Here is a 16,393-nt window from a genome sequence, read left to right on the forward strand (position 1 = left end):
GCTCCAGAGTGTGTGTGACTAACCACTGTGTCTAATTGCTTCTCAGTGTCGGTCCTGGATTTAGGACTTTGGAAGACGGTTTACCTGTGTTGGTGGAGCATGGTTGAAGGGAGCTCGGAAAGGTCCACACCCAGGTGCTGCTTTTTACCACTTTTTCCTTGACTGGTTCTCTCCAGCCTGCCTTGCCCTTGAAGGACAGGGTGATATTTCTGGGTTGCTGGGGGCCAATTCTGAGTTATCTGGCTCTTACATGTGGCCTGATGGCCATGGCTGTTCTCAGAATGTATTGTCTACTTCTGTCAATTTGTTCCTCTTCAGTTTGCCAAAGTCAAAATCTTTTTAAGGCTTTGGGCACAAATCTCAAGGACCAGTGCAAGCTGCCTTTGGAGCTGTATATGGTGAGCGCCCACATGTGTGCACCCTTCTTTGACAGTACAGAGAAGGTTCCCAAAAAATGCCAGGTCCTCAACGTTGGGAGGAAGCCTTCGCTCTGTGGATCCAGTTGCCTGAGTGAGCAGATGGTCCCTGACAGAAACCAAGTAGTGGTCAGACCTGGGAGCTCCATAAAGGCAGGGATTTCGCCTCTTGTTCCCTGCCGTCTTCTGAGCCTGGAATAGTGCTTTGCACATAGTAGGTGCTCAGTACACATCTGTGGCTTCAATTTGATAGCCAAGTATAGCTGTTCCTTGGCAAGTTTTCCCTCTCCAAGTGCCATACTTCCCTTTATGTGGACCCCAGAGTTCCCTTATTCATGGATTTATCTAAATCCTTCTTGAGCCTGTGAATGTTTTTGGCTTCTGCATCTCCTGAGGTGATGGATTCTCTACTTTTATGAAGAAGAGATCTTGCCCCGTATGTGTCTTTTTTTTTTTTTTTAAGATTTTATTTGACAGAGATCACAAATAGGCAGAGAGGCAGGCAGAGAGGGGGGGTGGGGAAGCAGGCTCCCTGCAGAGCAGAGGGCCCGATGGGGCTCGATCCCAGAACACTGGGATCATGACCTGAGCTGAAGGCAGAGGCTTTAACCCACTGAGCCACCCAGGTGCCCCTTGCCCCGTATGTGTCTTAAAGCACCCTTCATAAACAAAGGTGGGAGGAGAAGTTTGGAATGGACCAAAGGGGAATATGGAGAAATGAGGGGGCAGAAGAAAGGGCATAAGGAAAGAGGAGCTGTCAGTCCTACCACTTAGGTCCTAATGTGCTGCTGATGCTGTCTGTGAGGCAGTGGTAGTGGTTCTGTAATTTAGCTAATAATTTAAAACAATTCTATAATTTAGCAAAATAATGTAGTGCTCAGTCTTTATTTGCAGGGAGCAGTGGCTCAAAAGTTTGGTGATACAGTAGGGTCTTTTGACCTTCATTCATGGTCAGCTCTGGACACACACACACAATTTTAGAAACTAAGTGAAATATGTATGGAGGCTTGGCTTGTATTCTGGCGAATAGTGTCCTTAATATTAAATCTCTGCGTCTTCAGTAAAGTTATTCGGTATCTGGGCCTCAGTTTCCTTATCTAAAGCTGCGGTAACAGTAGTTACATTTTCATAGTGCAAATGTGAGGACTGAGAGATATAATCCATGTAGAATTCTCAGTGAAAGTCTGGATACACAATGAGCATTCTATAAATATCAGCTCTTATTATTAGCACATCACCAAGATGCCCACTATTGTGCCTCGTGATGGCAGGCTTAGTGGGTAGCCAACATGTTTCCTCCCAAAAAAAAAATTAGAGCATGACTCTAAAGTTGGTGGGTGTTATAAGGAGGGTTGAGCTTGTGCTGACTCTTGTACTTCTGGTAATGGAAAATAGTTGGCATGTATGGACCCCATTACAGTGACTTTCAGTGTGAGTGCAGATTTCTGCAACACTTTCTGTGGGTGTCATTCATTTTGGACTTGGCATATATTATTTTCCTTTATTTATCATCGACCATGCACCTTTCATGAGCCAGATGGTGGGCTAAGCCCTGAAGGGACAACTGTAACTGGGCCGCCACCCCTGCCCTGGTGGAGCTTGAAGAAGGTTTGGGTGGATGAAGGATGGAGGTGGGAAACATGGGGCATGAGCAGGATTCATGAGTTGTTTAGTATTGAAACGGAAGGATCAGGGCAGAAAGTGGTAGGGAGAGAGGCTGGTAAGATAGGCAGGTATTAGGAGGCAGTGGGCTTCATAGGCCACGCTTAAGAGCTTAAACCTTATGATATAGGTGAAGAGAAGCTATCCAAGGTTGGAAAATAAGGAAGTAATGCAGTTAGTAGACTTTAGGTAAAGCAGCGTGGTTACCATATGAAAGAAGGATTTGAGACAAGGACTGGAGGCAGGGAGTCAGTTAGGAGATTACTGAAGACTCTAGCAGGAGGGACTGAAGAGCTTGAAGTAAGTGGTAGGTACAGATGGAGACATGAGACCATCTTCAAGAAATGGAAGTAATTCATTGAGTAGACAGGGATGACTGAGAGAAATCAGAGATAACTTTCGGGTTTCTAGCTTGGGCGGTGGCTTCAGTACCCAATATAAGAAATGCCTGAGGTTTTGGAGAGAAGGCGATCCATTCATCTTCAGACATGCAAAGTTCAATCCTGAAGGGATGTCCAATAATCATTTGGATATATACACCTAGAATTTAGCCCAGGGGTCCTGAGTTGGAGGTATAGATATTGAAGATGGTTAAAACTTCAGAGTGAATGAAGTTGGTGAGGGCGATATAAGGACCAGACAGTGCCCTGGGATTTGGCACCTGGAAGCTCCTGGCTTTGTGTCAAAGTAGTTGCGGTGGGGTGGTGTGCATAGAGGTAGTGAATGAAAAGTGTGGAGAGGAGAGGCTGGTTTGGCCGGAAAAAACAGCATGCACAGAGAGGTTGAGAGGGAGGTAGCTAAGAGGAGATCTCACATTTAAGAAAAGGGGCTTTTTTCAAGTAGTTGGTAAGCTTTTTGGAGATGGAGATTCCTTGAGTGTTTGTGGTTATGTAGTTGTTTTTACAATTCCTATTATAATCTACTACTATTATGTTTTTAAAAGAAGGTCCATTAAATTGAATTATGGTGTTGGCTCTTTAAAACTTGTACATTCTTCTCTACACAGGAGTGATATGGTGTGTTGGTTTGCCCTGTATATATGTGTGTAACATAATATGGATTCTTACAAAAGGAGAAGAGGAATAAAGCCATGTGATCACCAATAAATTTTTTTTGTGGTGAATTCTTTATTGTTTCTAAGCATATAGGTTTTAATAGCCCTTTTTTTTTTTAATACATGGTCTTTTTATTGGGTATTTATCAGTTAAATATATTAATATTAATTTCTGCTCTGATCTGAGGTGGAGGGTTTCTTAATAGAATCTGTGTTGGACTGAACGTCAAAACCTCAGGATATTGAAAAATAAGCTGAAGTTGGGCTTAATTAAAAAATCGAAGTCATTGCCCAGTTTCTTTAATTAAAAAGACATTAGAGAATAATTAATTTCTATGAATTATTTCTTTTGGAAGAATCTGCCCTGTGTTCCTTGTAGAATCTGGTTCTTTGCTTTGGATGTAGGGCATTAGTTGAGTGGGTATCCACCTGGTAAGACTTGCTTTGGTGGGAATTTTGGATGCTGGACATGTTACTCTGTTTGTGATCCCAGTCTTGGAGCTCAGGATGCCCAAGGCTCTGCCGCCTTCACCTTGCGCTTCCCTGTGATGGGGTCAAGGTGTAAGACATGTTTTCTAGCAGTTTTCCAGCTAAAGGACTGAAGCAGGGTCAAGTCAAGACTAATCACAGTTGGAAACAGGCATGGTAGCCATGACAGTCCAAACACTAAATCCACCTTCCCTTCTTGTTCTGCTTTTTAAAGAAGTGCCTGGGCTTCTATGCTGTGATAGCTTTTGGGTTAGGGGCCGCACACTGCACTAAGTACCTGCTAGGAGGTATATGCCAACATGGGTTTGGTCTAAGTGCATTTAGGGGCTAATCAAGAAGGTAGCATCATGGGAATTTTGTCAGGGTGGCTGTCATTCTTTTAGCTCTCTGTTCACGGGTTTCAGGATGCTGACAGATAAATGGCAAGTGTGCACAGTGGTGGATAAAGGCTAGATGTTCAGGGAGCCTCGAGGAAACTTTGGCTTGAAAAGGCAGAATGCATGATTGTTAAAAACCTCAGAGGAGAGGGTAAAGGTAGATCTGCTGGAAGGAAAAATATTTCCACTACTCAAGTTGGAAGTCTGAGAAGAGAGAAAACTAGTTAAGTGGTTGTTTGTTAAGCGTTTGAAAGTTTTAGAAGGAAATCTGACCGGGTTCTCAAAAAAAAAAAACTAGAGTAAAATGTAGGGATTTGCATTTCGAATCTTAACTCATTTTGAGGTTTGTAGTAAAAAGTGACACAATGAAATGTTATTTGTCTTGAGGCCGAATAAAGAAGGCCACTTGCTCTACTCCAGAAACCTTACAAAGATTTCCCCCCACCCTCCCCTGCTCGCATTTTCATTTTATTATTTAGAGGCCCAACTCCACAAAAAGGAATCAGCCATCTTTTAAAGGTGTTGCCCCACAAAATTAATTTTTTTTAACTCTTTAAATGCTTCCTTTCATTCAGATCTAAATAGTGGGGAGAAGGGTGGACTTGAAGTATGATTTTTCTGGTGAGGTGGGCTGTGCTGTACTTTATTTTCTGTTACTGGAAAAGGGGATTCTTCTGAATGGATCAGACTTAGGAACCAGAACACAGTAGACCTAATGAATGTTACATTTGAGAACGAGAGAAGGGGAGTGGTAGTGTATGAAATATGTTTAAGAAGTTCACCAACCTGGAGGTGCCTGGGTGGCTCATTGGTTAAGCAACTGCCTTTGGCCCAGGTCCTGATCCTGGAGTCCTAGGATCGAGCCCTGCATCAGGCTCCCTGATCTGCGGGGAGCCTGCTTCTCTCTCTCTCCCTCTGCCTGCAGCTCTCCTGCTTCTGCTCTCTCTCTCTCTCTGTGTCAAATAAATAAAATCTTAATTAAAAAAAAAAGTTCACCTATCTGGACATCTTAGGACAATCAATTTCTCCATTTTTTTTTAAATTCTAGTGTATGTGACTTAGAGAGTTACATTAGTTTGAGACCTACAATATAGTGATTCAACAATTCCAGTCCTCATCAAGATAAGCATATTCTTAATCCCCTTCACCTATTTTATTTCACCCATTGCCCCCCCCCACCTCCCTTTTGGTAAGGTCTGTTTTCTTATAGTTAAAAAAGTTTGTTTTTTGGTTTGTCTAATTTTTTCCCCTTTGTTCGTTTGTTTTATTTCTTAAATTCCACACATGAGTGAGGTCATATGGTATTTGTATTTCTCTGACTGGCTTATTTTGCTTAGCATAATACTCTCTAGATCCATCCATGTTGTTGCAAATGTCAAGATGTTCTTCTTTTTTATGGCTGACTAATGTTCCATTACACACACACACACACACACACACACACATCACATTTTCTTTATCCATTCATCTACTGATGGACACATGGGGTGCTCCGAAAGTTTGGCTATTGTAAGTACTGCTACTATAAACCTTGGGGTGCATATATCCCTTCAAATTAATCTTTTTGTATTCTTGGGGTAAATACCCAGTAGTGTGATTATTGGATCATAGGGCAATTCTATTTTTAATTGTTTGAGGGACCTCCATAGTGTCTTCCACAGTGGCTGCACCAGTTTGCATTCCCTTCAACAATAATTTTCCATCTATTTCTAAAAACTTTAAAAAATGCATCTTCATTTAAAAAAAAGTTTCTCATAGCTCCACTATTCAGAGGTGACATGCTATGAAATTGAGGTATAACTTTTCAGATCTTGTTTTATTCTCTCTGTGTGACATATAGGTACCTTTACCATTTTTCCAAATCTCCAATCCCTTATAATTAATTTTATAGTTTATTTGTATGGATATTTGTAAGCCACATTAGACCTTTTTTTGAGACAAGGTAGGACTAAATAAATGTGGAGTCACAAGGTAGGTAGTATAAAAGTAAAAATGATCCAAATTTTGCCACTTCTTTTCTGATCATAGCTAGTTCTCTTAAAAAAAAAAAAGAAAGAAAGAAAGAAGCTATAGAGCTTTACCTGGAAAGAAGTTTGGAATGCTCAAAATTGCTATTTCTGTCTTATTATGATTTAATGACCGTATTGGTTTAATAGAGAATGAGAAGAGTGGAGGATGAGATAGTAAGAAAAGTTTCAGGAAAGCTCAAACCTTATCAGTAGGATCAAAACTCTAAGAACTTGAAGTTCTTGCAGATACTTAATATTTTGTTAAATATTGCTGTGCTTTATTTTAGAAATGGTGATACTTTCAGCTTTACAAAATGGTTTTACTAAATAGATTCAAGGTTGATTATTCCTGTCATTGGAGTGCTTTTCTTTAGAAAAGTAGTCTGCCTCAGCACCCTTTTAAGTATAAATATCTCAAGTATATTTTCTAAATTTTGTTTGGGTTTTTAAAATTTGACCCAGATAGCACTTTGAGGGAACAAAGTCAATTAATTAAATAAAGTCTCCCTGTAAAACTCTTTTTTTTCTTTTTTGTTTTTGTTTCGCTATATCGGGTCTCTGTCAACACAAGTAAATCAGTGGTTAATGTGCAAAAATAGAGGCTTTCCCCTCATCTGCAGAGTCCACGTAGCCTGACGTCTCTTTTTTCCTTTCAATTTGGTGATCTAATCATGATTGCCGGCCAACGGATATTTCTGATTGATTTCAGGAGACTATTGGAACTTGCTTACTATTAAAATCAGGGTAAAAACAGGTTATAATGTAAAGTGGACCAGATAGTTTTCTAAAGCTTAAAGGTCAGATTATTTATTTGACAATAAGGAGTCTTTAACATTTTAAAATTTTACCTGGGCCATGGTGAGTCCCAGCAACATACTAATATTTGAACCTTGTTGGTAAAACTAGAGGCAGACAAATCTCCCTGCTTCAGAGACCACTGTGTAAAATAAAACAAACCAAAGCTTGAAGAAGCCAAGAAATTGAGTCTGAGCTCATCATAGTTTATGTGTCCAAATGAAAATGACTTTGCCTTTTTGATATTTCTTTCTACAGCATATCCAGTGGCAGAATTTTCCACAAAGTAGCTCTTCTATAAACTTAGAAAAATGCAGGCTATATTAAAAGCTTAATATTAAGTCTGGCCCTTAGTTTGGGTTCAGTGTTTTTAGCCCAAAGGATTGGCTTTGATACTGGAAGTATATTTCCCCTAAAACCAATCTGGTGTTGTTGTTGTTGTTTAAATAATAGTTAAAGCTCACCACAATGTTACCCATTCCTAAGGATGCTGTTGAGTTGCAAACTGAATGTTACTGATTCTTTAGCACTTGGAACAAGAGGTGAAGGACACCTTTTCCCTATCTGTTGGTAATTTTATGAGAAACGGGAGTATAAACAACAGTTAATAGCATAATTCATATGTTTCTCCATGAGAAAAAAGATTAAGGAGAAATATTACATCTTAGCTGTGACCAGTCTTTATAGGGGAACAGATTAATTCTAATGGACCAACTATTTCTAAAATTAGAACTATGGGGAAAGAATTCTGTGCAACAAAATGTGGAAGATTAATGTGGAAGCAGGATGCCTAAGGATTGGGTACTCTTAAAATATTCATCTACATTAGATACATTTGCACAGTTCCCTGTTTATCAATAAAGAAATAGGGAAACAAGAAAGATATCAGTTTAACCAAAGGTTTCATTAATTTGTCTTTGGTTAATAACTACTTTTATAAGACATCATCTAGCTTGGATGTGCGCCTTTTTGTATAAGGTATGGGTAGTAACCTGTAACTTAATACTGCTTGTTACTCATTAGGAGAGGCACTCAGATTCACATGGTAGGCGTCACACTTTGGTTAGCTTTTGACCTCAAGAGACAGACTTGATTGTGATTGGAAGTCTCTTTCTCAAGCCCATGGTAATTATGAATTTGATTCTCTGGAATAGCTAATAGTAGTTGATGAAATGGAGAGATTTAGAGATGTTTGACCACAGAAGAGGGCCTGTCTTCAAATGCATAAATATTTTACATCCCAAAGTGTCTCTTTAGAGGGTATCATTGAAAAAGTCTACAATGATTTTATTTAGGTCTACTCAATGAACCACCAGTTCATACCCATCACTGGGTTGTGAAGTTTTAAGAAAGAAAAGTTAAAAAAAAAAAAAATGTATCTCGGAAGGTATCAAATTAGTTGAATTAAATTGATTTCTTTCTAGTAGAAGCCTCCAATGGTTGAATCTAGGTTCCTCTCATATCCTCAGAAATAGAAATTATTATTATTTTTAATTTAAGTCATCTCTACTCCCAATGTGGGTCTTGAACTAAGGATCCTGAGATCAAGAGACACACGCCAGCCAAGTGCCCCTCATGTCACCTGAAAAGAGTAGACAAGTGGTTACAGTGCCATCTCTAGCGTATGTACTAAACTTGTTGATTGCAGTAACATCTTTTGAAATGGTCTCTGAAGTGTGTTACATCGTGGAAAACAAAGTAGATTTTTTTATCAGGTAGGACTGGAGCTGAGGACAAGATCTTGAGGTTGATCTTATCCGGGTGCATTTAGGAAACACCCTGATACCACACCTACCTTTTGCCTTGAATACTGTGGGAAATGGTATCGTAGACTTTGAGTTTTAGAATGTATATCGGAGCCCCCTTTAACGGAAACAGCTGTTAACTACCATTCCTCCAGCTGTCAAGCCTCCACTGATTTCCAAATTCCTCGTCAAAAAATTGGTTGGTTTAGATGATGACATTTAGAATGTAGGAGCCTGTGTCCTTCCCTGGTGTGCCATTGGAGGTCTTGGCAGGAGGGAGAGAATCCAGTCAACCTGGATCACTTTATCAGAAGTGGCTCCTGTGTATGTTATTTTTGCCATTGAAGAGTGTTCTGCTTGCTTCCCCTGCTATACCTTGTTCAATTCTGGTGGGCTGTAATATAAGTATTGACCAGAGGAATGAGCCAGAACTGTCCAAAATATTTTCAGTGGTTTATACTTTTATTTTATTAGGAAGTCATCTTTCTCATGCTGGAATAGAGAAGTTCCACAATGATAGTCAAGGCTACATATAGTTCCACTACCCCATCCTTGTATGTATGTATGTATGTATTATTATTATTATTATTATTGTTATTAGCTAATACTTTTATGGTACTTACTGTGTACCAGACACTATAATAAGCATTTTCCACTTATTAACTCATTTAATCTTCAACCAAGGAGACAAGAGTATTTACAGATGAAGAAACTGAGGCAGAGGAAGCCTAAGTGACTTGGCCACGGTCATACAACTAGTGGATGGTAGAGCTGTGGTTTGAACTCAGGCAGTCTGGTTCCAGAGTCTGTGCTCAAGACTATTATTATTATTATTTTTTTAATTGAATAGAGTTTTTTCTTTTTTTCCATAGGAAAACCTTAAAATATTTTGTCTTATGGGTTGTGGCTGATTATCAGAAAGAAAATATTTTGTGTTGAACGTCTAGCTGTAGAGTCTGAAGAAGTGCCTATTGTACCTGATTGTCATTTTAAAACATTCTAAAAAATGAAGTTAGTGTGTTCTTTAAGGTCTCGGTTTCTTTTGTGTATTTGCACATATTATTAGATATGGTTATCTGTGAGAAGCTTTAAAAACATGTAAATACAAAGAACCGTGAGAATTACCAGGTAAACTTTTTAATCCGAACTGTTGACCTCTGACATTGTCTGATGTGCTTAGGGAACCTGTTTGGCTCCTTTGATAATCTCAGGCCTTTGTAACTTTATTAAGGATGTAGCTATAATTTAGAAACTTCTAATTTGTATTTTAATGAAACCTGGGAAGGTGGCGTCAGATGAGACCAGTTTCTCTGTTCTCTATGATTTTGATGTGTTCTATGAATTTTTTAAAAAAGCATCTGTTTTAAAAAGGATTTCTGATTTGGAATATCTTCCTTTGTTACTGAGGGATGATTTACATATTTTCTTGAGGAAATATATATTCTCTCAACTTTTTAAGTTCTGTGTTTAGGGTATGCTTAAAACAAAATTACTTTCAAATTTTACTTGGTTTTCAGAGGTTAGATTTTTATGTAGTCAGAAGCCTTAAGTAAAAGTATAAATTATAAGTAAAAAGAAGTAAAAGTATAAATTTAAGAATTCTCCCTATTAGAAATACTTTTTTTTTTTAAGATTTTATTTATTTATTTAACAGAGAGAGATACAGCGAGAGAGGGAACACAAGCAGGGGGAGTGGAAGAGGGAGATGTGGGGCTTGATTCCTGGACCTTGCCTGAGACCATGACCTGAGCCAAAGGCACATGCTTAACGACTGAGCCACCCAGGCACCCCTAGAGAAATACCTTTTAAAAGTCTTACTTGAGAGAGGATAATGAGTGTTTAAGAAAATATGAGGGAAGTATTTAGATCAATATAATTAGGAACCCCAAACGTTTGCCTTTTTTTTAAGCAGACTTCATGCCCAGTGTGGGGCTTGAACTCAAGACTCTAAGATCAAGAATCACATGCTTTACCAAGCGAGCCAGAGAGGTGCCCCATGCTTTTGGATTATAGTAAATAAGATATAAAATAATGGCCTTCCCCATAATTAGGATTTTGCTTGTATTAAGACCCTAAAAATCACCGGAGATCACATTAAGGATAAAAAAGGAGACAGAGCTGCATTTCGAGAACAAAGCAGAGAGCTTTTTTATTCTGCTAAGGAAGAGGAAAGACAATTGGAGTCTGGACCCAGGCATGTTCTGCAAGCTAGAGATCCTGCCGTGAGTTGGGGGGGCTGCGGTTAGTCGTGAGAACACTCAGGGCCCATATTGTGGAAGGTGATTTCAGCCGCTGTATCTGTGTAGGTGGGTAAAGTGTCCTATGCTTTTTGAAATTCTCATCTGTGAGGGGAGATGTAAATCCAAAGTGCTAATTCTTTGTCATCAATATCAATCCCGTGACACTCTTTTACAAGATCCATGTTACTGATTCAATTTGGTTGACTTCCTTCAAACCTGTTGCAGTTTCAGTTGAGTGAAGCGTGATTCACTTCCTGCCCTGGAGGGTGTAAACCAGCTCTCAGGGTTCAGCCTGGAAGGGGCCAAAGCCATTGAGGGGGGAGGGGACAGCAACTTGCGTAGTGGTGGGATGCCTGGGGGTGAGGGCTGCAGTTTCCAGCCTGACTCCAGGAGGAATTGAATCCTTGAGGCATCCCAGAGGCATTTGGAGGCATCCAAGAGGCATTTGGCTCCACGTGATTTGTGTTTTCTTTCGTGTTTCTTTGTCAGCCTCCCTGTCCTTGTAATTAAGTAGTGTAGACACCCATGTGATTGCTGACAACTGGCAGTTGTCCTGAACAGGCAGGAGCGATGCTCTGGGTGTGACTGTCTTCCCCGGGAGACCACATGAACGACACTCAAGGGCCAGTTATGAGGAAGGAGCTCCATGAATCTTAAAGTACAAAAGGGCTGATTCTCTGGGGACCCTGGTATAGGAAAGTTTCATGTGTTTGGAACACCAGAAAAAAAGTAAAAATTCAGAATATGGAGTGCAGTATGACTTGATTAATCTGATCTTATCTCACTTGTCTGGAATTTGTGGTAATTGCAATATGGTTTTTAACCTTATATGAAAGAGATCAGTAAACAAATGAACAGAGTAAGTAAAACAAGAGTAGGGGAGGATATTTAACCCATTAAATAAAATAAACTGGGAACATCCGCGTGGCTCAGTCCGTTAAGGGTGGGACTCTTGATTTTGACTCAGATCATGATCTCAGGGTCCTGGGATCAAGGCTTCTGTGGGGCTCTGCTCTCAACAGGGAGTCTGCCTAAGATTCTCTCTCTTGTGCCCCTCTCCCCACTTGTGTTTTTTCTCTCTCTAATATAGATGAATAAATCTTTAAAAATAAAATAAACTTTATTTAGAATCATTTATTTTTTTTTTATTTTTTTTTTTTATAATTTTATTTTTTATAAACATATATATATATATATTTTTCCCCCAGGGGTACAGGTCTGTGAATCTCCACGTTTACAAACTTCACAGCACTCACCATAGCACATACCCTACCCAATGTCCATAACCCCCCCCAACCCCCCTCTGCCCAGCAACCCTCAGTTTGTTTTGTGAGATTAAGAGTCACTTATGGTTTGTCTCCCTCCCAATCCCAACTTGTTTCATTTACTCTTCTCCTACCACATTAACCCCCCATGTTGCATCTCCTCTCCCTCATATCAGGGAGATCATATGATAGTTGTCTTTCTCCGATTGACTTATTAGAATCATTTATTTTTTTAAATAGGGAATGATAAAATAATTGCAAATCAAATCATCAAAAGGCAAAGATGTTGAAAGGACATGTATTTAGGGCGCCTGGGTGGATCTGTTGGTTGGGCGGCTGCCTTCAGCTCAGGTCATGATCCTGGAGTCCTAGGATCAAGTCCCACGTGGGGCTCCCTGCTCAACAGGGAGCCTGCTTCTCCCTCTGACCTCTCCCCTCTCATGCTCTCTCTCTCTCAAATGAATAAAATAAAATAAATCCTTTTTTTTTTTTTAAGAAAAAGGACATGTATTTAGCAAATATTTGTTGTTGTTCACTTGTATCTATTTGGAAGTAATTCCTACTTTTATTTCTCCTTTTAATTAGCCTGTGTCCTTATCTTCAATTAGTGTGAATTGGTACATATTTTCTATATTTAAATTGACATCTGTATTTCCCGAGACTGTGTATTTGCTGGGGAAACCCATATTAACACCTAGCTTTAAGAAGGATGAGTTTTGCATTATAAAGAAGAATCTTAATTTCTTCAAGTCTCCACCATGTTATTAATTTAATGGCAAGATTTCCCCATACAAATGTTTGGTTATTTGTATTCATTTTTTCAGAAACATTCCAACTGCATAAATTGAATGTACTTTGTGTTCTTTTTTTTTTTTTTTTTTTTTAAAGATTTTATTTATTTATTTGAGAGAGAGAGAGAGAGAGCATGAGAGGGGAGAAGGTCAGAGGGAGAAGCAGACTCCCCATGGAGCTGGGAGCCTGATGTGGGACTCGATCCCGGGACTCCAGGATCATGACCTGAGCTGAAGGCAGTTGCCCAACCAACTGAGCCACCCAGGTGCCCGTACTTTGTGTTCTTTATGCATCAGTTTCCGGTTCCAAATCAAGGACTATGCAGTATGTGTCCAGGATCACCAAGAAATGAACTTATGCATCTGTTCTTAAGTCTCGTACTTGCTTCTGAATATCCCTGCAGAACTCGGGTCTGCCAGAGGAGACCCTGGTGTTGGTCTTTTGTGCTCATTGACTTGTGTTATGTGAACATTTATGGATTCATGTGCATGCCCAAGTAAAGACTCTAAGATATTTTGTAGCTTTGCATACTTGACTTGTTTATGAATAGTTTATTGAGGGCATTTCTTTTCTAGCCATAGTTTTATTTTAAAAGTGAAAATTTAGAGTGAAAGCATTTGTGTTAATTAAGAGTGAACACTTGAGTTTCAGGAAAAGGAAAAACTTGTCCTTTAAGACTTAAAAATAAAATGCATTGTTATGGGCTATGAATAACTCTAAAGTAGTGTTAACTCATGTGGAAATCTTGGCGGAATAGAATCTTTGGGTAGAAAGGTAAATGAACTGAAAACAAATTATTTTACATATCTATATAGGACAAATGTTTAACAGAATTTCAGCAGCATAATTAGTACATTGCAATGAAATGAGACATCCTGAGTCTTGTCCTGTGGAATGTTATGGCTCTGTAGGATATAAGTTTGGGGCTTTTTATTTAAACAGGACAATTTGTTTATGAGTTGTATGAAGTAACAATATATTTCACTGTTGAAAATCTAGTGCAAGAAAAATTGAGACAGAATTTTTTTTTGGAAACAATTGGAAACTTTAATACTAGATGAATGATTTGATGATATTAAGGAATTATTATTAAATACTTTTTAGATGTGATATGCTTTTATGGTTATGTTTTTGCAAAAAGGCAGTAATGTTTAGAGGTACGTTCTGAAATACTTAGAGATGTGATATGATCGCCGGGATTTGCTTTGATATACTATGTAAAGAGAGTATATAAGTGGGTATATTATATTATATAAGTATATAAGTGGGTATATTATATATAAGTGGGTATCTTAGTCCACTTGGGTGGCTCTAACGATTTAACCACAGATTGAGTGGTTTATAAGCAGACATTGATTGCCCAGTTTTGGGGGCTGGAAGTCTGAGACCAGGGTGCCAGCATGGTCAGGTGAGGGTTCTCTTCTGGATCACAGACATCTTGTTGTACCCTTACATGGCCGAAAAGTCTAGGATCTCCCTGGAGCCTCTTTGATAAGGCACTAATCACATTATCGTAAGCATCTCCCAAAGGTCCTGCCTGCAAATACCATCAGCTGTGGGGGTGAGGGCACAAATACTCAGACTGTAATATTGGATACGAGGCGTGTTGAAGCAGGATAAGCCATGGTTTGAAGCTGGCAATGGGGATTCATTACATTATTTTGACTAGGTAGGTTTATTAGAAATTTTTGTTGATGAGTTTAAAAAAGGGAAAAAGATACCCACGTATACACATAAAAAACTTACACTGTAGAAATACACTGATATTTTGTTAAAGATAGTCAAAGAAGGCTTCAAAGGAAAGAGGGGCCTAAAATTATCAGTGGTTTGATTATATTGTAATTATATACAGCTACATACAGCTACATGATTTTAAAACCAAATAATGTTGTAGTTTTATTTTAATTAAGATAAGCCTCTACTTAGGTCAAAGGAAAATGAACACTTGCAGTTCTGGCAATAGTCTTTAATTCAACAAATACTTTTTCAGAGCCCCTCTGGGCCAGGTACTGTAGAGATTGCTGGAAAGTCAAAGACCATGGGTATAGGCTTTGTACTAATGTAGCTGGTGAGATTTCTACACGTCGTTCCTCAGTATAATGGGATACGAGCTCTAAACTGTTACAGGAACACAGAAGTTGGAATGATTTAATTATGTTTTGTAGCTCAGGGGGAGCCGGTAAGGAGTGTATTAGGCAGGAGAATGTAGGGAGCTGGCATATGATCTGGGCCTTGAAGGATGAGTAGGTCTTTATAGGTGGAGGACATGGAGAAGCCCATGGCAGGCAGAGGAAGCAACCTGATCAACAGCATGAAGATGGGAAGATGGGTTCAGCCAGTAACAACAGGTTCAGTGTGCAAAACCAGATAAAACGAGGGAAGGTGCAGTGGAGGATAGAGCAGCTACAAGAACATGAAAGATCCAAAATGTGAGTACTCACCAACCTGGAGACCACCGTCCCTGAGACCTGGTAGCCTGAAGTTCAGACAGCACTTGTGACTTTGATTTGAGGGGGTTCTAGGTCTCCTGGCTGCATTGTCACTTCACTTGGGCAGAGGGACTGGCATTTGTGTACAGGTGGGGTTTGCTAATAAACAGTCAACAAGACTCTTCACTCCTCTACCAAACAGGTTGCTCCCATGCTTTTAGGGGAGTTGTGGTTGCTTTCTTACTTTACGTGGAATGATCACTAGTGGGTTTGGATGCCTGTCTTGGAGGTGAGCCCTCAGTACTATTTCCTGGAGTCCCTGATTCTCTCAGACAGTGGAGGGCTGTCTGATTGACCTCACTGAAGAATTATTCCCCTACTGTTCGGCCTTAGGGTCCACGACAAGAAGCTGGAATTGCTTCTGAGCAGAGGTGGATTTTTACCATGAAAGCCGATGAAGCTTCCCTCTCTTGCACAGTGAAGTCCCCTCCCTTGCACAGCCATTTATAGAGTTTTGCAGCCCCCCCTCCATTTTCATATAGTCATGCTTTATTTTATATTTGTAATTTTATTGTTAAAGAATTAAATATTATGGGCTTCAGGGCCCACAAAACCTGAAACTGGCCTTGCTTCTGGACATTTTGAAGAAAGTCCTTCGCTTTATTTTTTCTTTCTGGAACGAACAGATAACAATATTTTCTGCCTCCCAGATCAGTCACAGATTACTAAGCAATTCTATGTAAAGTGGACCCAGAAGCTATTTTCTGAGAAAGTGACATATGGTAAATAATTTGGTACCAACACAAGAGGGAAAGGTGGCCTTCCCTGGCTCCTTGTAGGTTCCCTGGGTAGGTAGGCTCTACTGGTTTTATGAGAATCTTTGTTAAGTTTGGCTCTGCCCAGGGCCGACTGGTTGGCATGCTATCCCTTGTCTCTATCATCCTGTGCTATTGCTTTGGAACTCTGATGTCTGCGTTCTCACTTTTCTCCCCTCTCTGACCTGAAGCTGCCCCATGGCTTTCATAGCCCAGCTGTGTGTGACCAGGGCAAAGCCAGTTCTGATGTCAGTGGAAATGAGCACATGACAAAGGTGTGCTAGGCTACTTTCTCCAGATTGACC

At 39.7% G+C, this 16,393-nt stretch overlaps 1 protein-coding gene across 2 annotated transcripts in view; it reads left to right on the forward strand.

The window, feature by feature from the left end:
• The window catches only part of MAML3 (mastermind like transcriptional coactivator 3), a 400,512-nt gene that overhangs the window by 23,467 nt on the left and 360,652 nt on the right, over positions 1–16,393 (forward strand). The gene's annotated exons all lie outside the window — the stretch shown is intronic.

The sequence above is a fragment of the Lontra canadensis genome, unplaced genomic scaffold, assembly GCF_010015895.1.
Source record: "Lontra canadensis isolate GAN:19392208 unplaced genomic scaffold, GSC_riverotter_1.0 scaffold1, whole genome shotgun sequence".
Lineage (NCBI taxonomy): Eukaryota > Metazoa > Chordata > Mammalia > Carnivora > Mustelidae > Lontra > Lontra canadensis.